This window comes from Macrosteles quadrilineatus, unplaced genomic scaffold (genome assembly GCF_028750875.1).
Source record: "Macrosteles quadrilineatus isolate MER2022 unplaced genomic scaffold, UCM_ALF_1.0 Scaffold_7__1_contigs__length_78375512, whole genome shotgun sequence".
Taxonomy (NCBI): Eukaryota; Metazoa; Arthropoda; class Insecta; order Hemiptera; family Cicadellidae; genus Macrosteles; species Macrosteles quadrilineatus.
In genome coordinates this window covers 44,802,159-44,820,725 of record NW_026542600.1, presented here as the reverse complement: position 1 = coordinate 44,820,725, position 18,567 = coordinate 44,802,159, and the positions used below count along the sequence as shown (strand labels likewise).

General features: G+C 40.4%; 1 protein-coding gene across 1 annotated transcript in view; it reads left to right on the top strand.

Moving 5' to 3' along the window:
- The first annotated feature begins 321 nt into the window (after positions 1-321).
- LOC128998232 (protein unc-93 homolog A) overlaps positions 322-18,567 on the top strand; it is a 37,075-nt gene continuing 18,829 nt past the window's right edge. The window contains exon 1 of the mRNA XM_054424272.1: positions 322-400. The gene's annotated coding sequence lies outside the window, so the exon portion shown is untranslated. The remainder of the gene's footprint in view (positions 401-18,567) is intronic.

Sequence of the window (18,567 nt, the reverse complement as noted above, 5' to 3'; positions counted from 1 at the left end):
GTCTTTGACCTGTATCCTTTTCTCCGAAAGTAACGAATGGATTAGTTAAATGTCCATTCAACATTACAAAATCTATTTTCCAACTACGTCAAAGCAATGCTTTCCAACTGATTATATACTAAACAGGCTACTTTTAAACCCCACCTTGACTATTTGTATATTATGTCTTGGCTGTATTGAGTATTGTAGAGTATATGACCACGTAAGGGAGGGTTGATTCGGTGTTCTGTCAGTTTCGAGTGTCAACTGTTGTTTGATTATCGATGTTGTTGTGATGTTGGCGCCTTATCCGCGACCCAGCATTGAGCATTGTAGTGTCAACAGACTACAGACTACAGACTACAACCACAGTCTCCAACCCTCTACATACAACAGCCTACAACGGCTCTACAGATGCAAGGTAAATCATTGCATGGATAAATAGTTCAATCTAATAGACAAACTGTCAACATTGTGAAAGAATCCTGCAGCAGTTCACGTTTCGTTCCTACATCCTCCTTCATAAACACTTACATCCCTTTGTATGTATTCTTGCAGATTTATATATAGGAGATCTTGTATCGAGTGATGTTCATATTACCTTCCATTTACTACTATCTTCCACTTTATTCCCCACTATTTATCTTTAAAATGTGTAATGTGTATGCTTTGGTGCGTTTTAATGTACGAAATATAATCATTAGGTCACATTTTCGATTATAACAATGTAATGTGTGTTTAGCGTAGACGATTGCTAGTTGACTGTATATTTGATCACTATTAGATGTTTGTATATAAACCAACGACGTAGTATATAGTCCACGTTCAACATGAAACCCACCAGCTGTTTGCAGAAAGCGCGAGTTTACCTAACCTCTGACATAGTCTGCTGTATCTGATTCACTATGGCAGAAATCACTTGCTTAATCACTTTGATCGTTTTTTTTTTTTTTTTTATTTTGATCATTCATTTAGTTGCTTGGATATATTTAGTTGTGATTTTAAAGGGGTTTACAATACTAAACGCAGCACTATAAGTTCGAGATAAACCACGTCCAAGATAAGTTTGAGCTTGTATACGTCACAACAGGAAGCTTTTAGTTTTAATAGACTTATCTAATGATTAAAATTATTGTAAATCGGTTCTATCACTGTGTACATCAGTATAGAACACACTTATAAACCTCACATCAGTGTTATGGTGTATGCTGTAACATATAAAACCTTAAACATTTCTTGTACGTTAATACTGTAGTTCTACGATTAGGATTGTAAATCACATTAAAAATCAATACAAATAACTTGTACCTTAATAACAAAACGTATGCTCAGAAACTATTAGTTATTTGTTTATCAATCAATAATTTCTTAAAGCGAGCACAATCATACATTTTGGTATGCTTGCAATACATGAGAGACAGTAAGCACATACAGCATGGTGAGCAAACAAACAAACCTATAACTAGAAAGTGAGCACGTGCACCATGGTGAGCAAACAAACAAATCCATAACAAGACAGTGTGCACGTGCACAATGGTGAGCAAACAATCAAACAAGACAGTGCGCACGTGCAACATGGTGAGTAAACCAACAACCAGACATTGCATACGTGCAACATGGTGAGCAAAAAACAAACCTGTAACTAGAAAGTGAGCACGTGCACCATGGAGAGCAAACAATTCAACCAGACAGTGCACACGTGTAACATGGTGAGCAAACAAACAAATCCATAACAAGACAGTGTGCACGTGCACAATGGTGAGCAAACAATCAAACAAGACAGTGCGCACGTGCAACATGGTGAGTAAACCAACAACCAGACATTGCATACGTGCAACATGGTGAGCAAAAAACAAACCTGTAACTAGAAAGTGAGCACGTGCACCATGGAGAGCAAACAATTCAACCAGACAGTGCACACGTGTAACATGGTGAGCAAACAAACAAATCCATAACAAGACAGTGTGCACGTGCACAATGGTGAGCAAACAATCAAACCAGACAGTGCGCACGTGCAACATGGTGAGCAAACAAAGAAATCCATAACAAGACAGTGAGCACGTGCACAATGGTGAGCAAACAAAGAAATCCATAACAAGACAGTGAGCACGTGCGCCATGGTGAGCAAACAATCAACCAGACATTGCGCACGTGCAACATTGTGAGCAAACAATCAAACCAGACAGTGCATACGTGCAAAATGGTGAGCAAACAATCAAAACTATTTTAAGACAGTGTGCACACACTACCTGCCCTGCATACAATCAAAATGAATAAATTAAATATACGTTATCCATATTATTATAATACATCGCATACATGTTTCAAGAAATATTCTCAATTATACATTTTAAAACTAGCAACTCTTTATACGAATGCGCCTATATTGGCAAGATTTGCCTGTGCGTAAACCTTGTGACTAATAAAATAATAAAGATATCCCTGTTTTCCTATTTCCATTCTTAACCCCGTATACTATAAATAAAATAAAACTATTTATAAATAATGTAAATCATCTAAATTATTAAATAACTAAATGCAGGCATATTATTTTACATTTAAACATTACATACGTACAAAGGTGTATAACTTAATTGCTGTTTTCATTTTTGGAAAGTTTTAGAAAAGATAAATGTTGTAGCTTAATGTAGTCACATAGATAGTGATGGACTAAGGAGAGGGGTGCCATTGAATATGGGGATGCATACCAGTAGAACGGGAGAGGGGGTAGCGGAGGTCTGTTGTATTTGGAAACGATAAGTGCCAAAATTACCCGTATTTGACTAATTATTAATTGTTGCCTAAAAGTTTAGATGGTTTTTGTATCCGAAAAACATTAGGGTTATTAAGTTTGACGGTATTAATATACATAATGTTTACTATATACAGGGTGTTGAAAATGTCTGGAACCAACATTATATCTGGTGAGTGGTTAAAGAAAAACCAATAATATTTTGTGTACGGATATACTGCGACGATATTTTCTGCACTGGAAAAAATATTAAAAGTGCATGCAGTCGCAAACGTTTGCCGGGGATAGCTCAGCCTACAATGGCTGGGTAAAGTTCCAGGGTCTGCGATAAGGTCAGGGAAACCACTAGGCCAAAAGCCGGGTCTAACCGGTATAGGACTGGCTCATACACGGGCACTGTGAACAAGTCAAAAACAAGTCACCAAAACAAACGTGCAATAATCACTACCAGGCCTACGCCGATTCTCCACACTCCTAGGGGGTCGTTGCTGACTACGCAACTCGGGCTTCGTCCTAACTATCCAATAGTTAAGCCCAGAGTGCCTAAAACACAGTGAGTTACACGACGACTTGCCAATAAAACCCACAACGCGTGTTATCACCAGGCGGGGTCTACTAGGCCACTATAATCCAATACACAACTCTAATGCCCAAGCTAAGAATCAAACAGTTCACTCAATAATCGTACCACATAATAATATACAAGTACACTATAGGTAGAGTGACTACACCACTAGTAGCTGGTCTCAATAAATACCAAGCCAAACAAGCAAAACTAAATGGCAATTGCACTATTAAAATATTGAGCTACTGTACTTAGTAGCAGATAAATAAATATTAACTGCGTTCCAAACACTAGATAAATGTATTATCTGGTAGCCGGTACTTCGCTATCCAAGCTACCAAGCTAACGTGTTGGACTACTAAGCAAGCTGTTCAGGTTAAATTAAAATAATTAAATGATTAATCAATACCAACCCTACTGCTACTACCACTACTGCTACTATATCAACGTTATATTGCTTAGCCGGGCTTCTGTTAATAGGCTGATAAAACTAGCTACTAGCCTACTGGCCTCGTGCTTCCAACTACGCACGCTAAATCGTGCAGCCCAGGTTTGTCGGGCCTCAGAGTTATTAGTAATATAACTAACTCTAGGTACAACGCAAAATAATATCTACTACAGTCAATTAAATTATATTATTTGCGCTCTAGCACCTGCCCAGAACCGTCAGGAATACACTTAAATATTATTCCTGACTAATATAAATCCTAACTACCGTCAGGCTTTGACCAGCACGGTTACAACTCTAACTCTCGCAATAAAGTTTAAGATTAATATTAAATCAAATCTTAAACCAAAGTGTAAGGAACGTCGTCCACTCACCAACAGTGGGTCTGTACCGTCTGTACCCAACTTACACCAACACTCGGCGCGATCACACCACGTACACTCTGTACCTCCAAAGTACGCCAGCCGTTTACACAGGACACCAACACTGCCTTCTACACTGTCCGGGATCCACCACTAGAATGTCCTTCTCGGCTATCCGGTAGTCCCAGGATACCCAAGCTTATCCGAACTGATAAGCCGGGTCAAAGGGCGCTAGCCAGGTTCGCCGCCGCCGCTTGCCTACCTCAACAATCGGTGCGCGGCCAAATAGCAAATATTTACCCCCCTAGGAAAAAGGCTCGTTACATTCCCCACTTACATCGGGATGAAAAAAAAAGAAAACGGCCAAAAAGAAAAAAAAATCTTTAAACTCCGGCCAAAACAAAAAACTCCAACCCCTAACCCAATGGTGAACCCTACACCACAGGTCTCAAACTTAAAACAAAGAAAAACTCTTCTACTCGCCACCACCAGCCAACATGGTGCTGAATGATTTAGCATCAGAAACCAGACGGGGATTTCCATTGCAAGGGCCTTCGGGGTCTTCGTCACCAATTTTGACACTGTCTATGTGGCCACCTTGGCCAGAACAGTCACTACCCACGCCCATTCTTACTACCTCTGTCCCACATGTCACCAATCCGAGGTCTCGGATGACATCCATACCCAAAATCATATCCGTGGTAAGATTGGGAACGTACAAGGCGTCTCCAACCCACCGTCTTCCCGCAGCCTCCCCTGCCAATCGGAACGAATACTCGGCCCTAGACCGCGACCCATCTGCCATCCTTAGAGGAGAGGGTTTCTTAAAAGGTTCTACCCCCTGGCGTTGAAGATGATCGGCGACTTCTCGGCCAACCAGATTAACTACGGACCCAGTGTCCAATAACGCCTTAAAACCGCTGCCCATCAGCACAACTTCAACAAAGGGCCTTGTCTCCGAAACCAGCCGGTTCTCGTCTACCCCACCAACCAGGCTGTTTAGTTTTCCGAGCCACTCGGACCACTCTTCTGAGGTCGTTCGTTTTCGGTGGCCTCGCTCAGTTGACCTCCTGATGCCTGAGCTGGCCTGCCGTTTCCCGCACGACATCCACACTGATTCACCGTCATGCCGGGTTTGCCACATCCATAACAGGAGACGGTCCTCGGCTTGCCACATTCTTTGGCAAAGTGACCAGTCTCCTGGCACCTAAAGCACCGTACACCATCAGCATCTTTCCTTGCCATTGCGGGCCTTCGTACACGAGTCTCAATCGAGTATGAACTAACCCGCTGCCCAACTGACTTGGCTTCAGGAGACGGTCTCTCAAAACTACCTCTTTCGAACGGGACAGTCTCAAGATTCTTCTCAGCTTTCTTCCTAGGAACGTAGGCGGTTTCCAAAACCAGCGCTACGTTTGGTGAAGGAGGAGGTCGAAATGCCGCCTTCTCTCGCAGATAGACCTCATAGTCTTCAGCCAACTCAACCATCTCAGCCAGGTTGCTGAAGTCCCGCCGTCGTACCATGAGCTTGTACTCGGGACGCATATTGTTGTAGATCAAGTCCAATCTACCATGCTCCGACAACGTACCGCTACGCCTAAGCAAGGTACTTATGGCAACAACGTAGTCCCGGAAGTGCTCGCCTTCACCCTGTGTCCTTTTCCGGATCTCCTCATCCAAGTTCCTCCAATATCCTGGTGGGAAGAACTGGATTTCAAACTGACGCCGGAAAGCTTCAAAGGAATACAGGAGCTCCTTGCAATTCCTGTACCATAGAAGCGCTGAGCCTTGCAACAGCTCCGGCAGCGCTCTGAGCAGGTCCTCTGATGTTATAGAGTACGAGACCATCAGCTCTTCAAGGCGCTCCAGGAACGACACAGGGTCTCGTCGGCCATCAAACCTTAAACCCCACTTCCGTACCGTGTTGCATACTTTGGAGCAATCCTTTGGCTCCACCCTGCTGGCCTCATTTGAGAGCATATCCGAGCCTCGAGGTAGCTCCAAGCTCGAAGGCCGGGCTGGTCTCTCAGAAATATCATTGGGCCGCTGCCATCCCTCGGGTCTACTAGGTAACCCAAAGGTAGGCATTGGAGCAGCCACAACAGGGGACGTAGGGTTGGCGGGTCTTCCGAACCCATAGCCGACCTCATTACTCGGCGAGCCCCTCGCCTGTCGCACCACCAATGCAAGTTGTTCTCGAAGAGTCCGGGTATCAGTCTCCAAAGACAACCCAAGGATCTCTTTAACCACCTCTAACTCCCTGCTAAGTCCCACTATCTCTGCTTGATTCGATTCCGCATTACCCAGTACCTGAGGTACGGTTCTCGGGGGGTCAGGAAGCTCCACAGTTGTAGTAGCCGGCGGTATATATGTCGGTGCAGCAGCCCCAGCCGTACACAGCCTATCATCGCTGTACCGACGGGCATTCCGCTGCTTCCAAAACGACGAGAATCGCTGCCGCAATTCCGCAGAAGTACCAGTGGTCACCAAACCATACTGGTCCATCGTTCTCATGAGCTCACCTTTCGAGAGGTCATAGATCCAACCCACGCGACTGTCCCGAGGCTGCGACCCCAAGGACATAGTCGCTGGCGCGGAATAGGTCAACGAAGTTGTCACCGTCGTGGCCACTACCGAGGAAATTGTCGGCCAAACGGGCGAAGACGCCGGCCACAATGACGATGTCGTCATCACCGACAGTTCGGAGCTAACCCCAGAACTAGTCGTAGCAATAGCAGACGTAATAGGCGTACCGCCCAGCACAGACGTCGTACTCGTAGTCACAACCATATTTAAAATTCAAATACCACGACTAATCCGCAAAAACAAGAGCGAAACCAATTAAAATATATTTAACACCGTTATAATAAATCAAACTAGTTATAGGTGTGAAAGTCAAACCACAAATACACAATAAGGGTTCTCACTCAAATAATATTCAACACTAAAGCTCAATTAATTAGCAAAATAATATTTACCAACTAATATCTATGTATACAACCACTAAATAAATCAGGGTTCACAACACACCACGCTGTAACAGAAAACAGGTTAGGCCTACCCAACCGACTATAAAATCACAGCAGGTCTGCCTAAAACTCTGCTCAACAGCTCAGGTCCGCAACCAATCTGCACAAGTCCGCAGCAAATCTGCACAAATAAAATTATTTTGTTCGGGCGCCGTTAATACGTCAGCAACTCAGCACCACTGCCAACCTCAGTCCCTGTTCGCAGGCGCCATCTTGCGACGATATTTTCTGCACTGGAAAAAATATTAAAAGTGCATGCAGTCGCAAACGTTTGCCGGGGATAGCTCAGCCTACAATGGCTGGGTAAAGTTCCAGGGTCTGCGATAAGGTCAGGGAAACCACTAGGCCAAAAGCCGGGTCTAACCGGTATAGGACTGGCTCATACACGGGCACTGTGAACAAGTCAAAAACAAGTCACCAAAACAAACGTGCAATAATCACTACCAGGCCTACGCCGATTCTCCACACTCCTAGGGGGTCGTTGCTGACTACGCAACTCGGGCTTCGTCCTAACTATCCAATAGTTAAGCCCAGAGTGCCTAAAACACAGTGAGTTACACGACGACTTGCCAATAAAACCCACAACGCGTGTTATCACCAGGCGGGGTCTACTAGGCCACTATAATCCAATACACAACTCTAATGCCCAAGCTAAGAATCAAACAGTTCACTCAATAATCGTACCACATAATAATATACAAGTACACTATAGGTAGAGTGACTACACCACTAGTAGCTGGTCTCAATAAATACCAAGCCAAACAAGCAAAACTAAATGGCAATTGCACTATTAAAATATTGAGCTACTGTACTTAGTAGCAGATAAATAAATATTAACTGCGTTCCAAACACTAGATAAATGTATTATCTGGTAGCCGGTACTTCGCTATCCAAGCTACCAAGCTAACGTGTTGGACTACTAAGCAAGCTGTTCAGGTTAAATTAAAATAATTAAATGATTAATCAATACCAACCCTACTGCTACTACCACTACTGCTACTATATCAACGTTATATTGCTTAGCCGGGCTTCTGTTAATAGGCTGATAAAACTAGCTACTAGCCTACTGGCCTCGTGCTTCCAACTACGCACGCTAAATCGTGCAGCCCAGGTTTGTCGGGCCTCAGAGTTATTAGTAATATAACTAACTCTAGGTACAACGCAAAATAATATCTACTACAGTCAATTAAATTATATTATTTGCGCTCTAGCACCTGCCCAGAACCGTCAGGAATACACTTAAATATTATTCCTGACTAATATAAATCCTAACTACCGTCAGGCTTTGACCAGCACGGTTACAACTCTAACTCTCGCAATAAAGTTTAAGATTAATATTAAATCAAATCTTAAACCAAAGTGTAAGGAACGTCGTCCACTCACCAACAGTGGGTCTGTACCGTCTGTACCCAACTTACACCAACACTCGGCGCGATCACACCACGTACACTCTGTACCTCCAAAGTACGCCAGCCGTTTACACAGGACACCAACACTGCCTTCTACACTGTCCGGGATCCACCACTAGAATGTCCTTCTCGGCTATCCGGTAGTCCCAGGATACCCAAGCTTATCCGAACTGATAAGCCGGGTCAAAGGGCGCTAGCCAGGTTCGCCGCCGCCGCTTGCCTACCTCAACAATCGGTGCGCGGCCAAATAGCAAATATTTACCCCCCTAGGAAAAAGGCTCGTTACAATACTATGGTTTTACCTATCTTTTGGTGCCTTATGAAATGTTTTACCACTTATAGGGAACGTCCTGTGGAGGATGCAGTAAAAAGTTTTAATGGAAGCCTATGGTAAATGATACATCATTTTAAAGGCCATTTTTTCTGAGTAAGAAGCCACAGGTTTCATCTCAAAAGGACCACCCTAGCAAAAATGGCGACTGTTTGAAATTTAAAAACCCACTCATATGGAACGTCCTGTGGAGGATGCAGTAAAAAGTGTTAATGTAAAAAGTATTTTTAAACAAATAATACAGTTATAAAACATAATTGTCTTGCTGTACATTTAATAAACACTTACTGAAAAAAAATTAACTAAATTGTTTGTGTTGTTTTACTAAACTTATTTTTAACAGAAATACCAATTAAGCTTTCTATTTTCAAAAACTTCAAACAGTCGCCATTTTCGCTAGGGTGGTCCTTTTGAGATGAAACTTGTGGCTTCTTACTCAGAAAAAAATGGCCTTTAAAATGATGTATCATTTACTATAGGCTTCCATTACAACTTTTTACTGCATCCTCCACAGGACGTTCCCTATAAGTGGGTTTTTAAATTTCAAACAGTCGCCATTTTTGCTAGGGTGGTCCTTTTGAGATGAAACTTGTGACTCCTTACTCAGAAAAAAATGGCCTTTAAAATGATGTATCATTTACTATAGGCTTCCATTACAACTTTTTACTGCATCCTCCACAGGACGTTCCCTATAAGTGGTAACAAATTTCATAAGGCACCAAAAGATAGGTAAAACCATAGTATATCCATACACAAAATATCAGTTGTTTTTCTTTAACCACTCACCAGATATAATGTTGGTTCCAGACATTTTCAACACCCTGTATAATAGATTCATAATCAAACTTTAAAACTGTACACTATTTCTTTACTGCTTGCGTTAAGACAAGTAAATGTGTGTTATAAATTTTTTTTGCTCCTATCTACGCCAGTGGCATTTTTGTAATGAAGTATGAAATCAAACACTTTTAAGGGAAAGTGGTCCGAACCCATTAAAGTTTTACAATTATTGGATTGTTGTAAATATGAATATTATTGCTCTAATGAAAATTTGTATTAAAGGAAATATTTGAATTTCAATAAATAGAGCGTCAGTATGGAATACAGGGTGTCCTGGTACTCACTGGAACCCGTTTTTTTATTTTTTTCATAGGTAGAAACAATGCAAAAACACCAAATAAACATGGGTCCAAAATGCCTGGTTTTCTGTCTGTATGTGATGTTCACAAATAAATCCATAACTTTCGAACTCCATAAGCGATAGACTTAAAACTTGGTACGTAAGTAGTGACAGGTAAGTCTAATCTTTGCACAAAGTATCAGATTTATAAATTGTACCAATCCAAAAGGCGGCCATTTAAAATTGAATGATGATTTAAATTCTAAAAATCATCACGAGTATTCGTTTTTAGGAAATATTATGAGTAATCTAACGGTACCTAAGTTGTAAAGATCGGGTTATAAACAATCGAGATATACCCATTTTTGTGAGACCGCGCATGGTTCAGACCGCCGCGCCATACCTCACCAACGCGACGTGGCGCGGTGCAACAACGGGAAAAATTAAATCAATGTACACAGTCTCGCAAAAATTTTAAATCATGGTTGTTTGTAACCAATCTTCAAGGCTTAGGTACCGTTAGATTACTCATAAAATTTCCTAAAAACGCATACTCTTCATAATGTTTAGTATAATCATTTAAAGATATTTAATATGGAGCTTGAAGGTTATGGATTAATTTGTGAAAATCACATAAATTATACACAAAGACAGAAAACCAGGAATTTTAGAACTATTTTTATATGGCGTTTTGCATTGTTTTGACCAAAGGAACAAATATGCAAAAGGGTTCCAGAGAGTTCCGGGACGTTCCACCGGGATTGCGTCACTGCCAAATCAACCAACCCAAAACACACATTCATTGCGCAATGCTGAGAAACTACCCCAGCAGTGTGCAAACAATGGTGTCCACTTCCCATTCACAGTTTAACTTTAGTTTCTCCCTTCATTATCGGGTTAGGTTAGGTTAGGTTACATTCAATCTTCGGCCCGGCTACCTGGCTACTTGAGGTAGCGTTGGCGCAATCCCGGTGCGTGCCAGGCTGACCCTTTTTAACCCTCACATAACTGGCGCAATCCCGGTCTAACCTTCCGGAACCTACCCGGTCCAACCTACTGTATAGATGATTTTTTGAACCCTGTTTTTAAAATTGCTTTGTGAGAATAGGTTGAACGAAGAACGTAAGCAAATGTTGAACCTAAGCAATATATTCTAGTTTCAACCTTGTATTTATAATAATTTTACCTAATTCTTTTAATACAAAAATACACTTCCGTAACTTAATTTCCAATTAATTGTCATGGTGCACTTAATGCTGAAGTGAATGAGTCAATGGTACTACAAACACACAACCTGGCATGCCTAAAACCAAAGCTATCACAAGACTAACACACAGCTTGATGTGATTTTACAATTCATAACAAATAGTAGATCTATCATTGGGTTGGGTATAAAAGGCTTTAAAAGGAAAGAATTTCATGTAAACAGAACGATATGTCATTTAATTAATAAGAATAAAGACTCTGTGATTTTTTCTCTCTTCGTATTTCGTTAGTTAAGTCATAAAGTAAGAATCTCACAAATTCCAAATCTTTTCAGTTTCTTACACTTTATTTTCAATATTAAATGTCCGAAGCATCTGTCTGATTATAAATAAATCTGCTTGGGTATAAATAAATAAATTATATTTACATAGATCTGCCGCCATACAATAGTCTTCAACCGACCGTATCAAAATTTAGTAACATCATTTGTAACAACCGACAGACTGAGCGAATTTTAAGTTATCACTATCAGACATGTTGAACTGCTATTAAAAATTGAAATTAAAAAAATTAAGTAAAATGAAAAATGTGTATTTTTGAGGTGTTGCCTTCCGGATTACTTAACAAATACTAATCTAGAGGTTAAATACCTTATTGCCAACGTAATCCTTGGATTACGTTGGCAATAAGGTATTTAACCTCTAGATTAGAAAAATGTGTAATTTTAAAAGCGGAGGTAAGGCTAGAAAATCGCCACTACTACTTCATCCAACAAACACTAAATTGAAGTTTTATTTTAATTTAAAATCAAACTAAATCAGCTGTTTGGCCCGCTCTTCGCTCGGGCATTTTGTTGTAAACTAAATTAGAAATGCAGCTGTAAAAACTTTGATTAATCTGTTGACTGACGTACTTGATACAAGCATTGAGATACCTTCCATATATCAAATATCCGATTGCATAAAGAATGCATGAACCTTTTTCCATATGAAGAGACGTCCAAACGCCACCAAAACTGTGTAGGTACTTTGTTCATAAAGTAAAAATCCAAGATACATATTTCTAAAAGAAAGAAAATGGAAAATTACACAAATTAACACACAAATAAGCTGTGTAGTGTCAAATAGAAGTAGTAAAAACCATAGTGGCCAAGCACGCTACCCTTTAGAAGCTTATGGTTTTACAAAACAGCTTAACCTAGAAATATTTGAATCTTAATAAACAATAAACAAAAACAAACATTTCGAGACAGATGTTTTAAATGAAAATGTTCTAACAGATAGTATATGGTATTGATAAACCATAAATAAAAAATAAAAAATCTCCTCTATATGAATAACATGGGAACTTTTAAGTCCCGTGGTCAGGGCCCTGAGGTCTAAATCAAAATTCTGGCTCCGTCACTACCTTCTACACAAAATGACCAAAATGAAATAAAACCAAATAAAAAAAGAATCATCAAAATCCATCAAGCGGTTGTCCCGCAATCTGCGTGAACTAAATTACCAGTATTTTTTAATATACAGACTGTCCCAAAAGTCCCGGGCCGGTTTAATATTTTCTAAACGACAACAGATAAATCAATAAGATTTTGAACATCAACACCACACTTAAAAATCTACTTTTTAAAGGAACTATCAATTTTCTGTCATATCATGGGGACGTCCCGCAAGGAGTCAGAAGTAAATCTTAAATAGAAGCATCGGTTGACATGCACATCAAATTAAAGACGTTTACTAGTAGATTACAATGCCGTAAATTCAAGCTTAAAAGAACGCCTGAGTAAAAAATGGCAGCCCTTCAAAGATTTCTTGAACCTGCCATTTTGAATCTTTGAACGACTGCCATTTTTTACTCAGGCGTTCTTTTGAGCTTGAATTTACGGCATTTTAATCTACTAGTGAAGACCTTTAATTTGATGTACATATCGACCTATGCTTACGTTAACAATTTTTTCCGATTCCTAGGGCTGTGCCCCTAAATGCAAATTAAATGAATCTTAGAACCACTGTCATTCTTGACTTGGTTGTCCGTTTGAGTTCAAATTTGCGGCATTATATTCTCCTAGTAAAGACCTTTAATTTGATGTACATGTCAACCTATGCTTCTTTTTAAGATTTCCTTCTGACTCCTTGCGGGACGTCCCCATGATGTGACAGAAAATTGATATTTCCTTAAAAAAGTAGATTTTTAGGTGTGGTGTTGATGTACCAAATCTTATTGATTTATCTGTTGTCGTTTAGAAAATATTAAACCGGTCCGGGACTTTTGGGACAGTCTGTATAGGATAACCCATTGATTGTCAAATGACTTCTTCGCATCAACCCTGCAGCCTAAACAAGAGTCCGCTAATTTGGGATTTTTATTGAAACGAGGGAATATTACCCCTTGACTCATTGAATGTATCCGATAAAAATAACATTCGCTCAATGAGTACTAAGGATGTGAGAGATAATATGCTGTGCTAAGCACTTTACCATTGCACACAATCCGCATAGAACGATTATGACGTCAACTAATTTGTTTTTAAGTTCTGGCAAATTTTAATGATGAATAACTCGACTTTGCCGTGATCAAGTCGGTCTGGTCTCAATCTAATTAAAACGTTAATCCGCACGTTGGTTAAAATATCCTGGTTATTTTCCCTCCAAAAATATTGAAAGATAGAAGACACTATTGAATTATTGTTGTGAAGTTAAAAAAAATATCCTGCGAAAAAATAAACAGTCTCATAAGTAAGGATGTTTTAGTTAGATGCTACGAATATCTATTACTAAAAGTAAAGTGTGAATAACCCCTGCGACATCAAACCTGATGGCTAAGCGAATTTCCATATGCCTGATTGGATTGTCACTAAAACATTCCCTCAAACGCGACAAATTAATTCCCTGTTAATGTTAGGTTCGACTAGCTGGTACTTAGTTTTGTTGTGTAGAGGGAAGGTACTGTATTAAAGTGTGTTTTAGTAAAGTTAAAATAAATAAATACACCATATTTTGTCAAAATGTATCCGTAAACAAGTAAACTACACCGTTTACTTATTCTCATTAGAATAACACAAAATTTTTATCTGCAGTTTTTTTTTATTATCTGTAACCATTGAGCTCGACAAAATGGTTTTGAGAAAAATCTTTTGATCTGTTTTTATATGTATATGTACGTAATAGAACATCCCAAACAGGTATTTGACCTGGGATGAATTGTTTCATAGTTAAATAAGTGTGTGAGTTAGTTAAAGTTATTCTTAAGTTACTCTGTGTATAAGCTTGTAAATCAATTGAAACAATAAAGATTTTCTGATTTCTGAAATTGCAAAATTTTGTGTTTTGCGAGTCAAACATTGGAATTGACCCAATGTTTACTCAATAAATTCCTCAATCCCATAGTCTGATTATGCTGGATCGAGAACTAGTTCAAATAAACGTGGGTTTGCATGTTTGTACCAAATTTCATTAAAATCGGATCATTTGTATTCGAGTTATTGTGGTATATTAGTTTGAACAAATGGTGTTCGAAAATCATATCGGCCCAAGGCCTTACCATCAGACATGCGGTAATAGAATATTCTCTATAAGAAATTCACTAAAACAACAAAGAATGAGGAAACTGTAATATTCTCGCATTATAAATTAATTCACGAAATAATATTGTAAATATGGTTCAATGCAAGCAAAATTAAATAGTCACAATGTTGACATACAATATAATGCGAAAACGTAAAGTGGAAGTAAGGAGTAAGGTGGTCAAAGATTATTACAAACCGTTTGAGCCCCTAATGTCATCTATCTATTTCACAAGAACTATCTGACATTTTCAAAAAAACTTTCTGAAACTGTTGGTTAGCAAATCGTTTAGTTCACGTTTTAAAGTACCTAAAGAAAAAATGTGTGTGTTTCCAGCGGAAGTCGACGGCTCAACTATTGAGTTTGTTATTATCAGCTGATAAGTTGGCGATTGAAGCTTGAAGCATTACAATTTTACTTCTTTTCTCTCAATCATTGAACCTTATTGGTCCATTAGAGTGCTGTAAAGTAAAACAACGCGGTAAAGTTAATCTGAATTATTGAAACTTCTAAGATCTGAATTGACAAAAATTGTTTAAATATTGGATGTAGGTTCGTAGGTAATAGTATATTAGCCTACGTTATTAGTCCGGTAAACACATTTTGGACGAGTGACGTACGATATTTTACGCAAAAACTATAGTTAATCACACGGGCAAAAAGTGTTTTTCAGCCCTCTCTCATTTCCCGGCATCGGCCTTTAACTTATGCTCGGGTCGGAAAGAGTCATTCTACACCCTAGTGATGAAATGTAGGCCTACTACTATTAGATGCGACAAGTGTAGGCCCTCTACCTATTTCTCCATAAATTGGCTATTCATTTTAATATGACTAATACAAATATGATCACTTTTCTTATCTTATCTTATCTTATCTGACAGGGGCAGGTCGAGACCTTAAAGCACTTCATCCGAAATCGAATTATTGCGCACCCCAGATACTTAATTGCTTTCTTGTTGACCTACAAGTTGAGGCGCCCAATGAATGCCTGTAGCTTCCCAATTAGTTCATCCTCAGGAAGAAATCTACCTCTAGCCATATTTCCAAGAGTTATCGATCTAGCGTCAGAGAGCTCAATACAATCAAAGAGTAAGTGATCAGCTGTCTCTTCTGACCTATCACAGTACCTACAGATCGGTTCACCATCATAAGCCCATCCGTTGTAGATGTTTCCTGAATCTTCCATGACCAGTTATCAGTTCAACAATTAATTTAATTCTTCGTCTGTCTAGTCTCAAGAGGTCACAGGCAACCTTTTTGGAAGGCCTAAACAGAGTAAGCTTGCTGACCCTAAGAAGGGGAACATCGACCCAGCGTTTGCGATGCTTTTCCTTGGCCCATGACGCAATTGCAGAACATACACTGTTTCGTGAGATGCCACAGAAGGGTTGCGGGCCTAACAATGATGTCGCAGAGGCAGTATTTGCCAATCTGTCTGCAGCTTCATTTCCTTCAATGCCTGAGTGTCCTGGTACCCAGCAAAGCGTAAGGTCATTTCTCCTACCCAACTCAGACACAGAAGCAAGACAATCCCACACGAGCCTGGAGTTGAATTCGTAAGAGTTTAATGCTTTTAAGGTCGCTTGACTATCAGTAAAGATATTGATTGTTTTGTCTCTGATATCTTTGTTAAGATGTTCTTGAGCACAAACTAGAATGGCAGTGACCTCCGCTTGAAAGACAGTTGGGTACACCCCCATTGGAAGACAAATACCAGTGCCTCCATTCATCCAATGCACACCTGCTCCAGTGCCCCCATTTTTGATCTTAGAACCATCAGTATAGCATTCTAAGTCACCTGTGGGTATGGGTCCTTTTCCGCCAGACCAATCCTTCCTATCTGGTATTAGTACTTTGAAAGGCTTTCCAAAGGAGTATTTTTTGGACATGTGATCTGAAGGTAAGTCCAATTCATCATTATGTACCACCTGAACAATTTTAGAGTGCCCTTTATTGTTCCCTGAGGCTATCCATAAGTTTTCGCATCTAAGGCGTTGGGCTGTTTTACTTGCTACCACCTTAATATAAATGTCAATAGGTAGCATGTCAAGCAGACAGTCAAGTGCCGCTCCAGGACAGCTACTTACTGCCCCAGTTATCATAATAAGAGCAAGCCTCTGAACTCCTGCTAAAGCTTTGACAGCAATAGTTGATTCCATCTTTGGCCACCACACAAGCGAACCATATGTAAGGGCGGGTCGAACAACAGATACATACAGCCAGTGCATAAGTTTAGGCTGTAACCCCCATGTGCCACTTACCATCCGCCTGCATGCCATAAGGGACCATTTGCCACGCTCAATGACTTTTTGAAGGTGTGGTCCCCAGTGAAGTGATCTGTCCAAAATTACACCAAGATACTTCACCTGATTCTGCAGCTCTATTACAGTACCCTGCAGTCTTAGTGGGCCGATCCCGTCCAGTTTCCTCCTTCTTGTGAAGGGTACCATTACAACTTTCCTGGGATTTATAGAGAGCCCAACATCCTGGCACCAACGGTCCACTACCCTTAAAGCTCTATTCATAAGGTCAGTTATGGTTCCGTGGAACTTTCCAACCACAAGGATTGCAACATCATCAGCATAACCTAAGGCGAAAACCCCACTTTCGTTGAGGGTCCTTATAAGGTCGTCTGCTACCAAATTCCAAAGTAGAGGAGAAAGAACCCCCCCCCTGAGGACATCCTCGAGTAGTTCTTGCCTCGATCGTATCATTGTGGAGTGAGAGCCTAACCTTCCTACTGAGAAGCAAGGATTCAATCCATCTACATATTATACCGTGAAAACCTCTTGCTCTCACCGCATTAAGAATCGCTGGAGTACCAGTATTGTCAAAAGCACCTTGAATATCGAGAAAGGCACCCAGGGCCACTTCACTGCTCTCTAGAGCTTTCTCGATCTTGCTTACAAGTTGGTGCAACGCAGTCTCGCATGATCTTCCTGAGACATACGCATGCTGATTAATATGTAAAGGATGTGTCCTAAGAGCTGTATCCATCATATATCTTGAGACCAACTTCTCTAGGATCTTAAGAAAGAAAGAAGATAGAGAAATGGGTCTGAATGACTTAGGGTCAGTGTAACTATCCCTTCCTGGTTTAGGAATAAATGCGATACGCGAATTACACCACCCTAAGGGAATGTGTCCTAACGCTAAGCTGGCTCTGAAAAGTTTACAGAGTGGGTGTATAATTGTATCAAGACCCTCCTGCAAACAAACAGGTCTTACCTCATCAGGACCCGGCGATTTGAAGGGTCGTAATAAGCCAACAGCCCATCTTACCTTGCTGAAGGTGACTATGCGGCAAGCAGTGCTCCACATAGAATGAGTGGCACGACGGCCCAGGTTAGGCCGCTCTGGACTCACCTCCTCCTGCTGCACTTCAGAAACAATACAACCAGGGAAATGAGTTTTTACCATAACCTTTAGTATTTCGGTAGGTTCAAAAGCCATTACACCATCCGGTCCCTCAACGGCACCCAAAGTAACATGCCTGTCTCTAACAAGTACCTTATGTATTCTAGAAGTATCCTTGATACTCTCTAAATTTCCACAAAAATTTTTCCATGAGAGCCTTTTGGCCTTACGTACTGCATGGTTATATTCTGTGAGAGTTGTATGGTATGTATCCCAATTATTGGTTATCTTTGCTCGCCTAAATTGGGCCCTTACTCTCTTCCTAAGAGAGGCAAGTTCAGGACCCCACCAACTAGCCCTGTTGCTCTTTCCCTTGCTCAAAGGACAATTATCCTCAAAGGATGTAACTATGCACCTAGTTAGACGATCTGCCGCCTCGTCAAGCG